This window comes from Schistocerca cancellata, chromosome 9, assembly GCF_023864275.1.
Source record: "Schistocerca cancellata isolate TAMUIC-IGC-003103 chromosome 9, iqSchCanc2.1, whole genome shotgun sequence".
Classification (NCBI taxonomy): Eukaryota; Metazoa; Arthropoda; class Insecta; order Orthoptera; family Acrididae; genus Schistocerca; species Schistocerca cancellata.
Window position 1 is genome coordinate 255,508,796 of NC_064634.1, and position 15,218 is coordinate 255,524,013.

The window sequence follows — 15,218 nt, forward strand, 5'->3', positions numbered from 1 at the left end:
TCTCTCACAGAGATAACATCAACATCATTCTGCACTGCACTTGGAGCGGATGGTCTTTGTTGAGTTCAGTCCCGGTAATTGCAACTTCGTCGTAAGGCATGCGCCAGTTGTTCAGTTTTGTATACTCACCAAAACGTCCTAACAAAGTTCTAAGTTGACTCTGCCGTACCTGTTCTCAGTATGTGTTTACCAGTACCTTGCTCTCTTCTCAGACACATCAATACAACAAATTTGTCCTTGGAAACGGAGTTCACTATATCACTGTTTGTTGCTCTCTTTTTATATTCCATGATTTTCGGACCCTCTACCGTCTTCATAATAACACGTAGTTTGGTAACACGTTTAAGGAACAAATGTGTACATGTGTGGATGGATCAGAATCATATGCTGCAGCAAAGTGGGATTACAATCGTTAAATACCTTTCATATGCGACCTGTCCTGATTTTATGCGCTTCCACACTGAATAAGAATAAGATATTGTACAGTCCGAACAGCACTGTAGAACAAAAGTCAATCTTTGCATAGAGTGTTCGATTAAATAAATAAATGGGACACGGAAAAGCAAAGTAAACTTAGGCTCAGTGCTGAACAAAACACACACTTATAACTCGGAAGGAGCTAAGAAATAAGTCATTCAAAACAGGCTTGTTTAACTAAGCTAATAATATACGGTTCTGAGGATGGTGAGAACTAGGTCGTTCTCTTAAAGCTACCTTATAGTGGTACAATAGATTAATATTTACAAAAGGTTGTAATTGATTAGCATCCTTTCCTTGTGCTTGTTCTTTTATCTGGTTCCAGAAGCACAGACAGTATATGTTTAGTTATAAGCCATGCAACTTTATTATTAAGACTGCAGACATCATTATAGACTCTTCATACTTCGAAAAGTTAACTCATACAACCGTATTAGTGTCTTCATTTTCTATTCTAAGCACTAACATGCTAAACCTCCTTTGTAAGAGCACAGTATTATTATTACCTAGTAATCGTAATAGCGAATCTTCTAATTCAGTTCACAGGTTAGAGTACCTGCATCACAGAAGACTGTAGTACTTAAGTTGCGTGCTTTGGTGTACTGTCCAAGCATTGCATAAACTAACATCGAACTGTTTTTGCTTTGCACTTCTGATAACTACCATTCACACGTTTACAGTGAAGCGCCAAAGAAACTCGTATGTTGTTGTTGTGGTCTTCTGTCCTGAGACTGTGCAAGCTTCTTCATCTCCCAGTACGTACTGCAGCCTACATCCCTCTGAATCTGCTTAGTGTATTCATCTCTTGGTCTCCCTCTACGATTTTTACCCTCCACGCTACCCTCCAACCCTCCAATACTAAATTGGTGATCCCTTGACGCCTCAGAACATGTCCTACTAACCAATCCCTTCTTCTAGTCAAGTTGTGCCACAAACTCCTCTTCTCCCCAATCCTATTCAGAAACTCGTGTATGCGTATTCAAATGCAAAGATTTCTAAACAGGCAGAAGACGGCGCTGGGTCGGCCACGCCTACGTAAGACAGCAAGGGTCTGGCGCAATTGTTAGATCGGTTACTGCTGCTATAGTGGCAGGTCATCATGATTTAAAATGATTTAAGTGAGTTTGAACGTGGTGTTACAGTCGGCGCACCGACGAAGTGGGGATTTTCCCGTACGACAATTTCACGAGTGTAACGTGAATATCAGGAATTCGATGAAACATCAATTCTCCGACATTGGTCCGGTGAAATATCAAATCTCCGACATCGCTCTGTCCGGTAAAAGATCCTTCAAGAACGGGACCAACGACGACGGAGGAGAATCGTTCATCGTGACAGAAGAGCAAGCCTTCCGTAAAATACTGCAGATTTCAGTGCTGTGCTATTAAAAAGTGTCAGCGGGCAAACCATTCAAAGAAACATCGTCGATATAGGCTTTCAAAGCCGAAGGCCGACTCGTGTATCCTTGAATACTGCAAGACATCTTTACCCCTCGCCTGGGCTCGTCAACGCCGGCATTGGACTGTTGTTGACTGGAAACATGTTTCCTGGTCGGATGAGTCTCGTTCCAAATTGTATCGAGCGGATGGACGCATAGGGATACGGAAACAACCTCATGAGTCCATGGACCCTGAATATCGCCAGGGGACTGTTGAAGCTGATGGAAGCTCTGCAATGGTGTGGCGAGTGTGCAGTTGGAGTGATATGGGACCCCTGATACGTCTAGGTACGGCTCTGACAGGTGACACGTACGTAAGCGTCCTAACTGATCACCTACCTCTGTTGATGTCCATTGTTCATCCCGACAGAGTTGGGCAATTCCAGCAGGACAATACGACACCCACACGTCCAGAATTGGTACAGAATGGCTCCACGAATACTTTTCTGTGTTTACACTTCTCCGCTGGCCACCAAACTGGGGACATAACATTATTGAGCATGTCTGAAATGTCTTGCAACGTGCTGTTCAGAAGAGATCTCCAGCCTCTCGTACTCTTACAGATTCATGGACAACGCTGCAGGCTTCATGGTGTCAGTTTCCTCCAGCAGTAGTTCACGCATTAGTCGAGTCCATGCAACGTCGTGATGCGGCACTTCTGTGTTCTCGCGTGGCCCTAGACGATATTAGGCAGGTGTACCGGTTTCTTTGACTTTTCAGTGAATACAAGCGTTACAGACCGCAGCGCCGTATTATGCCTGTTTACATATCTCTGTATTTGAATACGCAATCCTATACCAGTTTGTTTGGTGCTTCATTGTAGCTGCTAATGAACGAGCCAGTTTCTCAGATGATAAGTTCAATGGTTCCCACTTCAGGGTGAGGTTGTGAGATTAGTATCTGCCTAATTCCATATCCATGTCAAATTCTTTTCAATGTATAGCAAGTGAAGTTTGAAGCATTATCTTGCAGCACGGCCACAGGCTTACCAACTGTTGGTGTAAGTTATTTACTGTGTTGTTAATAATTGGACTGCTGCAGTAGATTTTGTAGTATATAATGTAGCATACTTAGGGAAAACTGTCATGTAGTGCTACCACTAGCTCAGCTCGACCTCTAGGTGAGGCCAATGACTTGCGACTTCAAATGAGATAATCTGCAACTGTGTTGTTGGTATTACTTGCCGTAGCTCAGTATTAGAGCATTTGTTTGTTGCTTTGTTTCACACACGCCTTCATGTTGTTGCGGCATATATATATGGGTAAAAGCCGCAACAACATGCAGCTTTTAGCCATATATATATGCCGCAACAACATGAAGGCGTTGTTAGGCATAAACAAAAATTGGCGGGCTTATTTCTACAACTGGAAGATGATAGCTACTCAAACATCGTCCCAATAGCGTTAAGAGTGGCACTAGTAGCGCCAGTATGAAGATGCCACTCAGGCTTGCTTTAAATAATAATTGTGATTAGACGGGATGACTTACTGTTAGTGAAGGTTGTCCTTAAGGCGAAAACGACGTCATTGTCAACACGTCACTGAGTATTTTATGTTACGAAAATAGAAACATAAACTGATCTTTCTGATATGTGCAGAAGTACCATTGTGACCCCATATGTTATGTACAAGTCGTCTCATAAACTTCGATAGTGGACCCGGGCTACAGTGCCGATTTGGTAGTACGCTGTATGACAGTTGTCGCCGCGCGAGGTAGCGTTTGACAGAAGTGGGGGCGTTAGCGAGTGACGTGGAGGCCGAGCGTGGCATCCGAAAACGGCAATAGCTTTGTACGAGGGTTATTCGGAAAGTAAGGAACGATCGGTCGCGAAATGGAAAATACAGTGATAATCTGACGAAGCAATGCGAAGAAGCGTTGGGCACTGTGTCTAGTACGCCCGTCGATCGGATCATGTCGCAATTTTCAGTTCTCAGCTCACAGTGAAAATGTAAAGATGACTAGAAATTAGCGTCTCCTGCCAAGTATGAGGGCCTGGCGAAATATTTCGCCTGAAGCTATGCAATACACATAACAGAACAATCATGCGGTTCGCTCTGACGACAATTGTTGGCCGCTCTATGCAGGGGAATGAAGATGCTTCTGCAGCACTTTCGATGGGCGGTGTTTGATCACCCAAAATACATCCCGTAATTGGCTATCCCTGAGGTTCATCTCTGTTCAGATGAGCCGCTGGCTATGAAGATAATATTTTGACACAGACCACGAGCTGCAGGGGAGAAAATTGTCGAAAAGCACTGGCGGCTGTCTTCTATAGCGAGGAAATTGAAAATTCGGAACAACGCTAAGACAGATGTCTTAAGTCTGAGCGGCGACTGTATATAGAAGTAGCTTGAAGGTGTAGCTAAACATTCTGACGCTTAACAGAGGACAAAACACGCTCTGAAAGGGCGTGCCCGGTATTCCCAGTGCTGGAAGACCGTTGAGGAGAAATTTCGTTAAAGGTAGCCATCACAGACTAAATGAACTTTTTAAAGATTGGAAAGCAGATGTGTAGTAATAAAATGTGAACCCAGTAACATACTGGAAATCCAGTGCCACAGAACTAAAGGGAAAATTACAACGAGTGAGAGGGAATAAGGCGGACCTCATTTCCATGAAAAGTTCGCAAGTTATTCTGTGTTAAGCAACTTATAAACTGTATGAAGTTTCAAAAATTATAGCTTGGTGACAACTACACTGATTATCCTGATCAAAGTGTTTTTTGAATAGGTCTAGTAGAGATCTATCAGAGAATTAAACTAAAATTTTGAACTATAGACCGGAATGTGTGTTCAACGCTGAAAAATCGGCAGATTAAGCCACAAGACTAAATTATATCGTAAAGGTAGAGGCAATATTAGAGAATAACAGTATTTAGGAAAGTATAAATAGGTTCTTAATTATTTGCTTGCATTTACTACAATAATATCACCAAAAGTAGCGTTTTTCATGTTAAAACTGTAGGTTTTGAGAAAACAAGTGTGTGTAGTAAAAATGTGATGTCATCACTGACAAGCTGATAAGTGAGTTCAGATGTAGTACTTGCATGTATGAATAGATTTATATTTTTACATGACCAGCAAGAAAATATACTCATGTGACCTACACGAGAATATGAATACCCAGCCTCCACCTTGGGTCGGGCAGGCTGGTTTGGGCAGTATTAACGAGTAGTCTTTATTTGAAATGGATAAGCGGCGAGTCGGTCACTTCGTGAAAGTCTTGGGATTTTTCTAAGTGTCGAGTTGTGGACTGGGAAGATTTTCGCTTGTGTCACTAGTGAACATTTAGAAATATTTTCGCATCGGGACTTGGAAAATTTTAGTGTGTGTCGCCAGTGAAAGCTTGCAAATACTGTCGGGTCGTGGACTCGACGAATCAAGTGTTTCCAGTGAGCAATTAATAACATTTTCGAGCTGTAGACCATTTGAACATTGAAATTTTACCACCAATCTAGAGTGTGGGCTCGAACTTGTGATTTTTGCCAGTTAGTACCTGAGAACTTAAACGTGAGTATGAAGCAAGATAGGCTTACAATTTTTCGAGGCTTTGGAGTGGCTGGGGACCTATCTGAGATACTGCCTATTTATTACCGTTCTCGCATAGCATGGACATTCATCCTTGGAAGTTGATTAATCTCTGGGCTGTGAATCGTAAGGAAAATAAATCTGACTGCTTCGTGGAACTCAAAACCCTTTCAGATGTGAACTTTGTTACGCAAATCGCTTCCTGCAGTTTTGATTGGTAATTGTAATTTTCTGTTGATTAATTTAGGCAAATGCGACAAAAGAATGGTTGGCCCCTAGACGTTCACGCTGAAAGACTTCAGAAAAATCCAGAATTTCACTGTGGCCCGTTATGGTGTGTTACTAACTGAAACAGAAATAAATGTATAAATTGTGCAGTAGTGCTAGGGGCTCAGAGCTGTTTCACTGATCCATTGGTCATTGACTATCAAGCTTAGTTCGATACTTCAGTTTTACATTCACATTTTCAAATTAGCTATTGCACATAAAAATTAGTGAACAGTGCAGTACGGCATGAGTGTATCACGTCTATAAAACAGAACATCATGCTGTGTCGTGTAGTGTTTCTTTTAACTGACCTGCAGGATTTAGTAAAAGTAGTATTGCAAGTATATACCATCGCTGGTCTACATTCAATAAATCAGCCATGTTTCTAGAAGTACCTAAGTAGTATTGAGAATAAATGCTATCGATCATTAGTAAAACACAGTAGTTAGTAGATTGTTCCATAAGCTCTGTGTGTGTCCTGGTAGGCCCTGTGGTAGTCATGAGAGAATATTTGTCACAGTGTTATCTTTTACTGAAATATGAATGACTGAATGACCTCAATATTGTATTATTGTAAAAACAAAGACCAACCTACTAAGCGAGCATGGAGGAATTTGAAAGACCTGAGAAAGCTCAACACCTGACGATCTCAGCAAATCTTAATTTGTTCACATAAATACAATTACTCAACTTTTTCGAGGCCACCACTATTGCTGGAGTTTCCAACTCTGTAACAGAGTAGGCACGTGCACACTCTAACAATATACAGCGAGAAACACAAGTAACAAGGATATTTGTGTCCCATATTTTTCACTTAATTGGAAAATAACATATCAGTCACTAGGTAAAACTCTTGGGACTTGTGTGAATGGTAAAAAACATGACAGTTAGCTAAAGCATCGTTTAACGCAACAAAATCTTTTGTGCTTTCGTATTTCTACACCTACAGTGCATTTTTCTTTAGTAAACGTAATGGCATGGTACTACTTAAAAGGTGTTTGGGTATGAACCTACGAAAAGACGAACATAAGGTGGAAAATGCCTTGACCTGCTTTTCCGACCTGGGGTAAGGGAAATGTATTAATTCAGAGTCTTGAGAGTAGAGAAGACAGAGACCTCAGCTTAGCTACAGCTACATATCAACAAAAAGGCTATGAGAGGAAAAAAACTCCTGGGCAGTCCATGTTCATTACGATATTAAAATTCACAACACTAGTATCGAAATCAGGGTATGTTAAGCTTTTTTCTGTTAGAGGCACAGTTTCTCAGTCTTTAAAACTACGGTCTGGTGAAGAAAAGGCCTTTCAAATTATTCCCATCCTTTGCTTATAAAGCCATAAAAATCTGGTACTCTTTTATCCTCTTACAACCACCTCATTTTGATATAACTTTCGAGTTAAGGCTGTTTCGTTAGTGTTGGTACGGTATGAAGGTCCTTTCGAACATTTGCGGGTTAGGCAAGGCATTTCCTAGTGTTCAAAGTTCCTCCTCAACAACTGTTCATCCCTTCTGCTGACATCTCACACTGAGGGAATACTTATTTAATCAAACTTCTTTTAAATTCCTGAGTACTTATGTCAATACTGTCGTTTCCGGTTCACACAATGTTTCTCCATTAAGACCGACAATGGTCACTGCTACTTGTACTGAGCTACAACATTACGGGACTGTGGCTCCAGGTCAATATTCGCCTTGGATTACCTAGATCCGTAAGGCACATGAACTGTCCCCTGCAGGGGATCTGAACATGGATTTTCTATGAAGTTAGTCATTAACGTAAGGCTTTATTCGTCCTGATTTATATAACATTGGAGAATCACACCAGGAGTGAAGTTCTTTGACGTTATATTTTGGTTGGTAGCTACCTCTACTGCAGTCACAATTTAACGGGTAATATAATATATGCAACGTCTTTTGTGACAGAAGGAAGAGTCATTTAGACCACGCCTTTGGCTTCATTTTGAAGTACCATCAGTAGTAACTTTATCAATGAGGTTTTTCTTGCAGATCTTTTTGCCAAGACTGTAAGCAAATTCTCAAGTTTCAAATTTCTGTTGTAAGCAGTTTTAAGTCGACAGTATTACTCTTTTTTTGTATCCTACTTCATTACTATTTATCATCTACCTACAGGTGTTTCGTTTAGGTCCACTTAACTTTAATGACACGGAATTTTTTGTTTTGTTTTCATGTTCTTCAGACTGACTTACACCTCGTGTTGTTTGGTTTGATGCTGCAAAGTACAATTTCCTTTTGTTTTTGTGGCTGTGGCAGTATCTGCTATTCCTCCGTGTGAGTGTGTGTTTCCATTTTTCTATTAGAATATATACACACTATGTGATCAAATGTATCAGGACACACCCAGACACATTCGTTTTTCATATTAGGTGCACTGTACTGCCACCTACCGCCAGGTACTCCGTATCGGCGACCTCAGTAGTCATTGGACATTATGAGAAAGCAGAGTGAGGCGCTCCGCGGAACTCACGGTCTTCGAACGTGTTCAGGTGATTGGGTGTCACTTGTGTCATACGTCTATAAGCGAGATTTCCACACTCCTAAGAATTCCTAGGTCCACTGTTTCTGACGTGGTAGTGAAATGGAAACGTGAAGGGACATGTACAACACAAAAGCGCACAGGCCGAACTCCTCTGTAGACTGACAAGAGTCCGCTGAAAGTTGAAGACAGTCGTAATGTGTAACTGGCAGAATCTATCCAGACTATCACACAAGAATTCCAAACTGCATCGGAATCCACTGCAAGTAACACGACAGTTAGGTGGGAGGTAATAAAACTTGGATTTCATGGTCCAGCGACTGCTCATAAGTCACACATCACGCCGTTACATGCTACACGACGCCTCGCTTGGTGTAAGGAGCGTAAACATTGGACGATCGAACAGTGTAAAAACGTCGTGTGGAGTGACGAATCACGGCACACAATGTGGCGATCCGATTGCAGGGTGTGGATATGGCGAATGCCCGGTGAACGTCATCTGCCACCGTGTGTAGTGCCAACAGTAAAATTTGGAGGCGGTGGTATTATGGTGTGGTCGTGTTTTTCATGGAGGGGGCTTCCACCCGTTGTTGTTTTGCGTGGCACTGGCACAGCACAGACCTAGATTGATGTTTTAAGCACCTCCTTCTTTCTCACTGTTAAAGAGCAATTCGGGGGGCAATTGCATCTTTCAACACGATCGAGCACCTGTTCGTAATGCACGCCTGTGGAGGAGTGGTTACACGACAATAACATCCCTATAAAGGACTGGCCCGCGCAGAGTCCTGATCTGTATCCTATAGAATACCTTTGGGATGTTTTGGAACGCCGACTTCGTGCCAGACCTCACCGACGGAAATCGATACCTCTCCTAAGTGCAGCACTCCGTGGATAATGGGCTGCCATTCCTCAAGAAACCTTCCAGCACCTGACTGAACGTATGCCTGCGACAGTGGAAGCTGTCATCAAAGCTGCGGGTGTGCTAACACCATTCTGAATTCCAGCATTACCGATTGAGGGTACCACGAACTTATAAATCATTCTCAGCCAGCTGTCTGGATACTTTTGATCACACACACACACACACACACACACACACACGCCTTCATGTTGTTGCGGCATGTGTCGCCTTATAGGCGCATGACCTTGAAGCGGACTTAGCCGCTGAGCGAGGCAGCCGTGCGAGTGTGCGAGAGAGAGCGCCATATATATATATATATATATATATATATATATATATATATATATATATATATATATATGGGTAAAAGCCGCAACAACATGAAGGCGTTGTTAGGCATAAACAAAAATTGGCGGGCTTATTTCTACAACTGAAAGATGATAGCTATTCAAACATCGTCCCAATAGCGTTAAGAGTGGCACTGGTAGCACCAGTATGAAGATGCCACTCAGGCTTGCTTTAAATAATAATTGTGATTAGACGGGATGACTTACTGTTAGTGAAGGTTGTTCTTAAGGCGAAAACGACGCCATTGTCAACACGTCACTGAGTTTTAACGAGGTCGTGTAATAGGGCTTACACAAGCTGGACGTTCTTTCTGCGATGCTACAGTAAGATATGGGAGAAATTTAGCCGCAGAAATGTCGAAATTAGGTTCTTCCTCTGCAATGACGGTAGCAAAAAACGTTTCAGTGAAAACCGCTGTATACCACTGAATATTCATTGTGTATGAAAACATCTCTGATCCGTTAATTTCGTGTTCCTCCACTGAATTGCTCAGCTGAAATACAATACCAGAGTCTTCGAAGTCCAAAATCGCTCTATGTTCTGTCAATAAATCCATATCTGGCATAATTTAAGTTGTTAAAAGTGGGACGATCCTAAAATCTGCATAAAATATGTGGCCATGAATAGCGGATTTCAAGTGTGTCTGTAGTCTTACATCTATTCCTTTTCCAGAAACTGCAGCTCTGACTTAAGTCTCTCGTAATGGGAATTAGGGCAAGAATTACTCGCATTATTAAATGCTGCATCACTAATACTGTAACTGGAGATCCAGAGTCAAGTGGTGAAATTAAGTGCGTCAATTTGTATATTGGTAATATGATGGTACACATCCATTTGTAGCTGTTTTTTTTTCCTGCAGTAAGGTGTCTATTATGTCTTACAATGTGATAATACGTTCTGTTACTGCTATCATATGGTGTGCATATAATGGTTTACTGTTTACATCTACAGTAAGCTGAGCTTCTGGTAGTTGTCTGTCAGCAGGATAGAAGCGACTATCGGGCTCATTTAATCCACAATATTGTCGCTGTCCGTAACTATCAGTTGGCCTGTTGGCATTGCGGTCACTGGGTCTGTAATTCTAATAGTGGTTTCGTTGTCTGTTACTGTACCTTCTGGCGTATGCTACGTGATGATTGCAATGTAACTCATATATCGATGAACTTAATTGTTTCCCTGATTGTTATTGTTGTAATTCTGCTGTGATCCGTAATTTTTCTGAAACGAACTGTGCCTGCTATTATCTTACTGCTGGAAGTGTTGGTAGTTCCCAGCAATATTTTGGCTTTGTTGCTGATTGTACTGAGGCTGTCCCGTAAAATTTTTTCGCCTCTAGTAATTACTCCGATACCTCTGACTATTGCCGGATCGTCTGTTGTGTCTGTTACTAAATGACCTGTTATAACCTTGATTCACATTGGCATTGTAACCTCTGTTACTCTGAAAGAAATTTTTGTTAACGAAAAAGTAGCTTTACGGGTGAGTTTCAAGTAATTGAAGTAAATCGCGAAATGCACTGTCTTTCTGTTGGTCTGCGAGTATTGAAACACCTAATGAAGGAGGAAGTTTTGAGATAAGAAGCTGAATGAGAACTGACGGTTCTATTGCACCATGTACTGAAAAAATTGCGTAACTACCGTGAATTGCGAAATCTCAAAATTGGGTAGGCTGATTAACTGGTCTTTGACGCCTCGCTGTGTCGCTTCCGACCAATAAGTTCCTGATTCATTTCATTCTGCCTACGTTTTGCTCATATGTAAATCCATCTGACTGGCCACGAAAAGTATTTGAATATACACAAAGGTTTTATTCATATGACACAATTTTTGCAATCTTGGAAAGATTACTTTTTAATCTTCTGTGCGTTTATGTTGTTCACTGCTTGATGGCCGTGTTGAAAATGCCGTAATGGAAGAAACTCTTTTGTTTGCGTTAAAGGTGTGAGAGGTGTGTCTGTCGAATTTGAGTCTGTGTTAAGCTCTAATTGTCCGATTTTCTGAGAAACGTCTTCTATTTGTGCTGTAAGAGATTTCGGTTGTGTCATAGTGTCATTGTCCACTTTATTAATTTCCGATTCCAAATGACTGATCTGTTGCGAATGCTTGAGTGTTTTGTGATGTAGTCTTGCTACTGCAGCACTGGGAACTACTTCATTTATTTTCTTAAGAAGCAAATCTTTCTCTCTGTGCATTGTCTCTTTAATATTTTTTAACTGATTATGAGCTTCAACAACTCGTTGCGAAAATAAAGTCTGCAGTTGTTTCAGATGTTCTGAAAGCGCTTCTAAATGGTCAGAAATTCAATTTTGTGTCAATGTGGTTTGTTAGTTGACTCTCCAGTGCCTCACTGTAATTTGTGGTCAGTATGACTTGATACGTGACTAGCTAGCTTTTTGTTACGGTTTTTTGTCTTCTGCGAGTAAAATCTGAAGCATAATCTTAAGGACATTGGCTCATAAAGAATTGCCGTTAATCAATGTGTGATGACAGGACTGTTCATCAATATTCTCATGTTCTATGTCTGGTCTCACCAGCCTTTCCATTGTCTGTGTTGTCGTGGTTTCCGCCTGTCTGGACACTAAAACTTGTGAAGCTTAAGTAGGTTCATCATTGACGGAAGGAATGCGTAGACTTGCAAAAACATTCCTATCCGAATTCGGTGACATTTCCATATTGATCGGAACGTGTCTCCGAGGGAAGGATCTACCCCTATAATTGTCGAGTTTGTCTCTATTTCTAAAATAGGATGCAGTAATTAGTCAGAAATCGCGGTGTTATTATCTTTTCAATTTGACATAGCTGTTAGCTAATGAATACTGGTACGAGAGCTATTGTTTGTCGTTTTACGCGGCATCGCAATAAGTAATAACAATCAAAAGAAAATTAATTGTCAAAATTAAGAAATTTGACCAGTACGGAAAAGAAAACACAAATGATTAATTTATATGTGCAGCCGAAAACATAACTACGAACGAAGTCTTACAGAGAGCAGTGTACATGTCTGACTATGAAATTCACAAAGGATTCCCCTAAACCTGAACCGAAAAGAGCCGTCACCAAGTGAAAATTTCCTTCAAAAATAGTTTTCGTTTGTTTGAGATTTGCAATTCGTTCTGGTTAGGCTGGTGATTGTAATTTCACTGTCGTTCAGCATTGTGTGAATGTGCATTTATAACTGCGAGAGAAACCCAAATATATCTGCTTGCGAGAATACAACATACTGGCTCTGTTTTATAACATTTCTATGAAATGTGCAAACTGATTAAATCCTGAACTTTACTATTAATATCTTTATTAAACAAAGGGTTCCTGTGTGTTAATGATCTGCCTAATAATGCTGTTCATGAAATGGTCCTTGGGCATTATTAATTGTCGTAGCAAATTGACCCTGAAATTAAAATATCTTACCTGTTAATGTAATTGCTTGAAAACTAGGTGCTTGCTGCTCTCTGGCGTCAGCGGCTAATTTCTAAGTACAATTGCTGAGAACTTACAGCAATGCTCCACACAACAAGAAACTATTTTATACACATCACTGAGTGAGGCACTCCTTTATGACTTGGATCAAGAATGTGGACAAAGCTCTTAAATGAAATATTCCGCTATTAATTGTTTTCAATGTGTCTCATATATTGTTACTTGTATGAAATTCATGTTGCAATACTCACTGACACTACCCTAGATACTGACGCGCATTAGGGTTAATGGTTGAGCTGATTCCACAAATGGTCGATTGGGCACAGATCTGGGAGCCTTTATGGCCGTAGCACAGATAGTGGATAGGAATATGGGCTGTTGTGGACGATCATTGTCTTGCTGAAAAATGGCGCCACAATATTGTCACTTGATAAGTAGCATACTAAGGAGTAGGATGTCTGTGACTTACTACTGTGCCTTTAGAGTTCTGTTCGTCACAGTCTGTGATTAGAATCATATCCATTGGCTCCACATTTGATGAGGCCAGAAGAAGCATTGTCGCGCCTCTCCAAATCATTGGAATATTGAGTCTCTTCTCATGAAGCTGTCATACTCCTCGATGATGGTCACCTGAGCAATTCATCGACGAGCAGAATATGCCATTCACCAGGATCTACCCATACCACTTATGGCACTACCCTAAAAGAAGCTGTTTCTGTTGTGATATTAATGGTAGTTGATGAATTTACAATAATTAATTAGTCCAATTTGTAGTGGCACCACCGTTTAAGATAGGAAAGTTCGACTCAGTGCAATATTTCTGAGAGCACAATTTCCAGCGAGTGTTTACAGCAAAATACTATTAGTGTGGTCGTATGGGACAAGTGCAGAGACAATGTACCCTGTCACTGAGGAATAGAGAAGGAGTTGGAAATGAGCAGATTGAAGGATGGAGAAGTGGAATTAGAGGTAGACAATCATTAAACGACAGAGGGGCCTAAGACCCACCTAAGGCAGCTCCCGTTTAATTTCAGTGCTACAAATACGTATGCAGAGGTGGAATATTCAGTGGTAGGAACTAAAAAGTTTAAGATTTTGTTGGACACAGGGGCACAAGTGTCATGGGGTACTAAGAGTTTAATGGGACGAACGAAGTTAGACCTACCACGTTATAGGTTGTGCGGAGTGGGGGATAGGGAGGTCACACCTTTGGGGTCAGTGACAGTTGACTTTCGCATGGGCAAAGTCCGATTTGATGCATGCATGGAGATAGTACCGTTTGTAAGCGAGGGCTACGACATGATCCTAGGAGTAGATTTCTTGAATCAACATCATGCCAAAATTGACCTTGGACAACGAACTGTGGAACGGTGGAATGTTATTTCAGCTATGGGAAACTTTTGTCAATACAGAGCTGTTGCTTCAACCGTGTACATTAGCATTAAGGCTTAATTCGCGTGATTGTGTGTCTAGTGGCACCAGAGAGTCACTTTGCGTAAGTGTAGAGTCAAATCTACTGCGGGTACGGTATGTGTTATTGAACTATTGGATGATAATGAAGTTTTGGATCCATTAGGTTGATTTTTGAAAGGTAGTAGAAGAGGGAAACGACGGGCGAGTAATCCCTGTGAACATAAATAATTTTAGCGCTGTAGACGCGAATTGGAGAAAAGGAGTTTTAGTAGCAAATTTGGGTGCGCCAGATGACGAAGACTGGTGTTTGAGAGGTAGGCGCAGCGATGAACCACTAACTGCCGATAGAACTGCATTCCGTAACAAAGTGAAGGATTTGACAGGAGGAGAAAAACAGCATATGGAAGAATTGTTGTGGGAAATGAATTATTTGGTTTTTTTTCCGATAGGGCCGTTTCCAGCAACTCCATTATTTCAACATACGATACCAACAGGGAACTAAGCACCTGTTTACCGTAAACCATGCAGAATACCGAGGTATTTGCAGCCGATTGTGGAGCATTTCATTGATCAGCACCTTGCGAGCGGTATTATAGAGCACAGTAATAGTTGCTGGGGAGCGGGCATTGTCCATGTGCCTAAAAAATCTATGGATTTAACTAAGAAATACAGCTTCTGTTGTGACTACTGATACCTCATCAATAAGACAGTAACGGAAGCATACCCCATTCCAAACACATCAAAGACGTTGGGTCACTTACGACAGTGCCAGTAATTTTCTACCATGGATTCGACAAATGGTTATTATCAGTTAGAGTTGGCTCCAGAGGATCGTCCAAAAACTGATTTCTCTACCCCTGGAGGCCATTACCAGTACATCAGAATGCCATTCGGTTTGAAAAACGCTTCAGCAACGTTTCAGAGGTTACTAGACAGT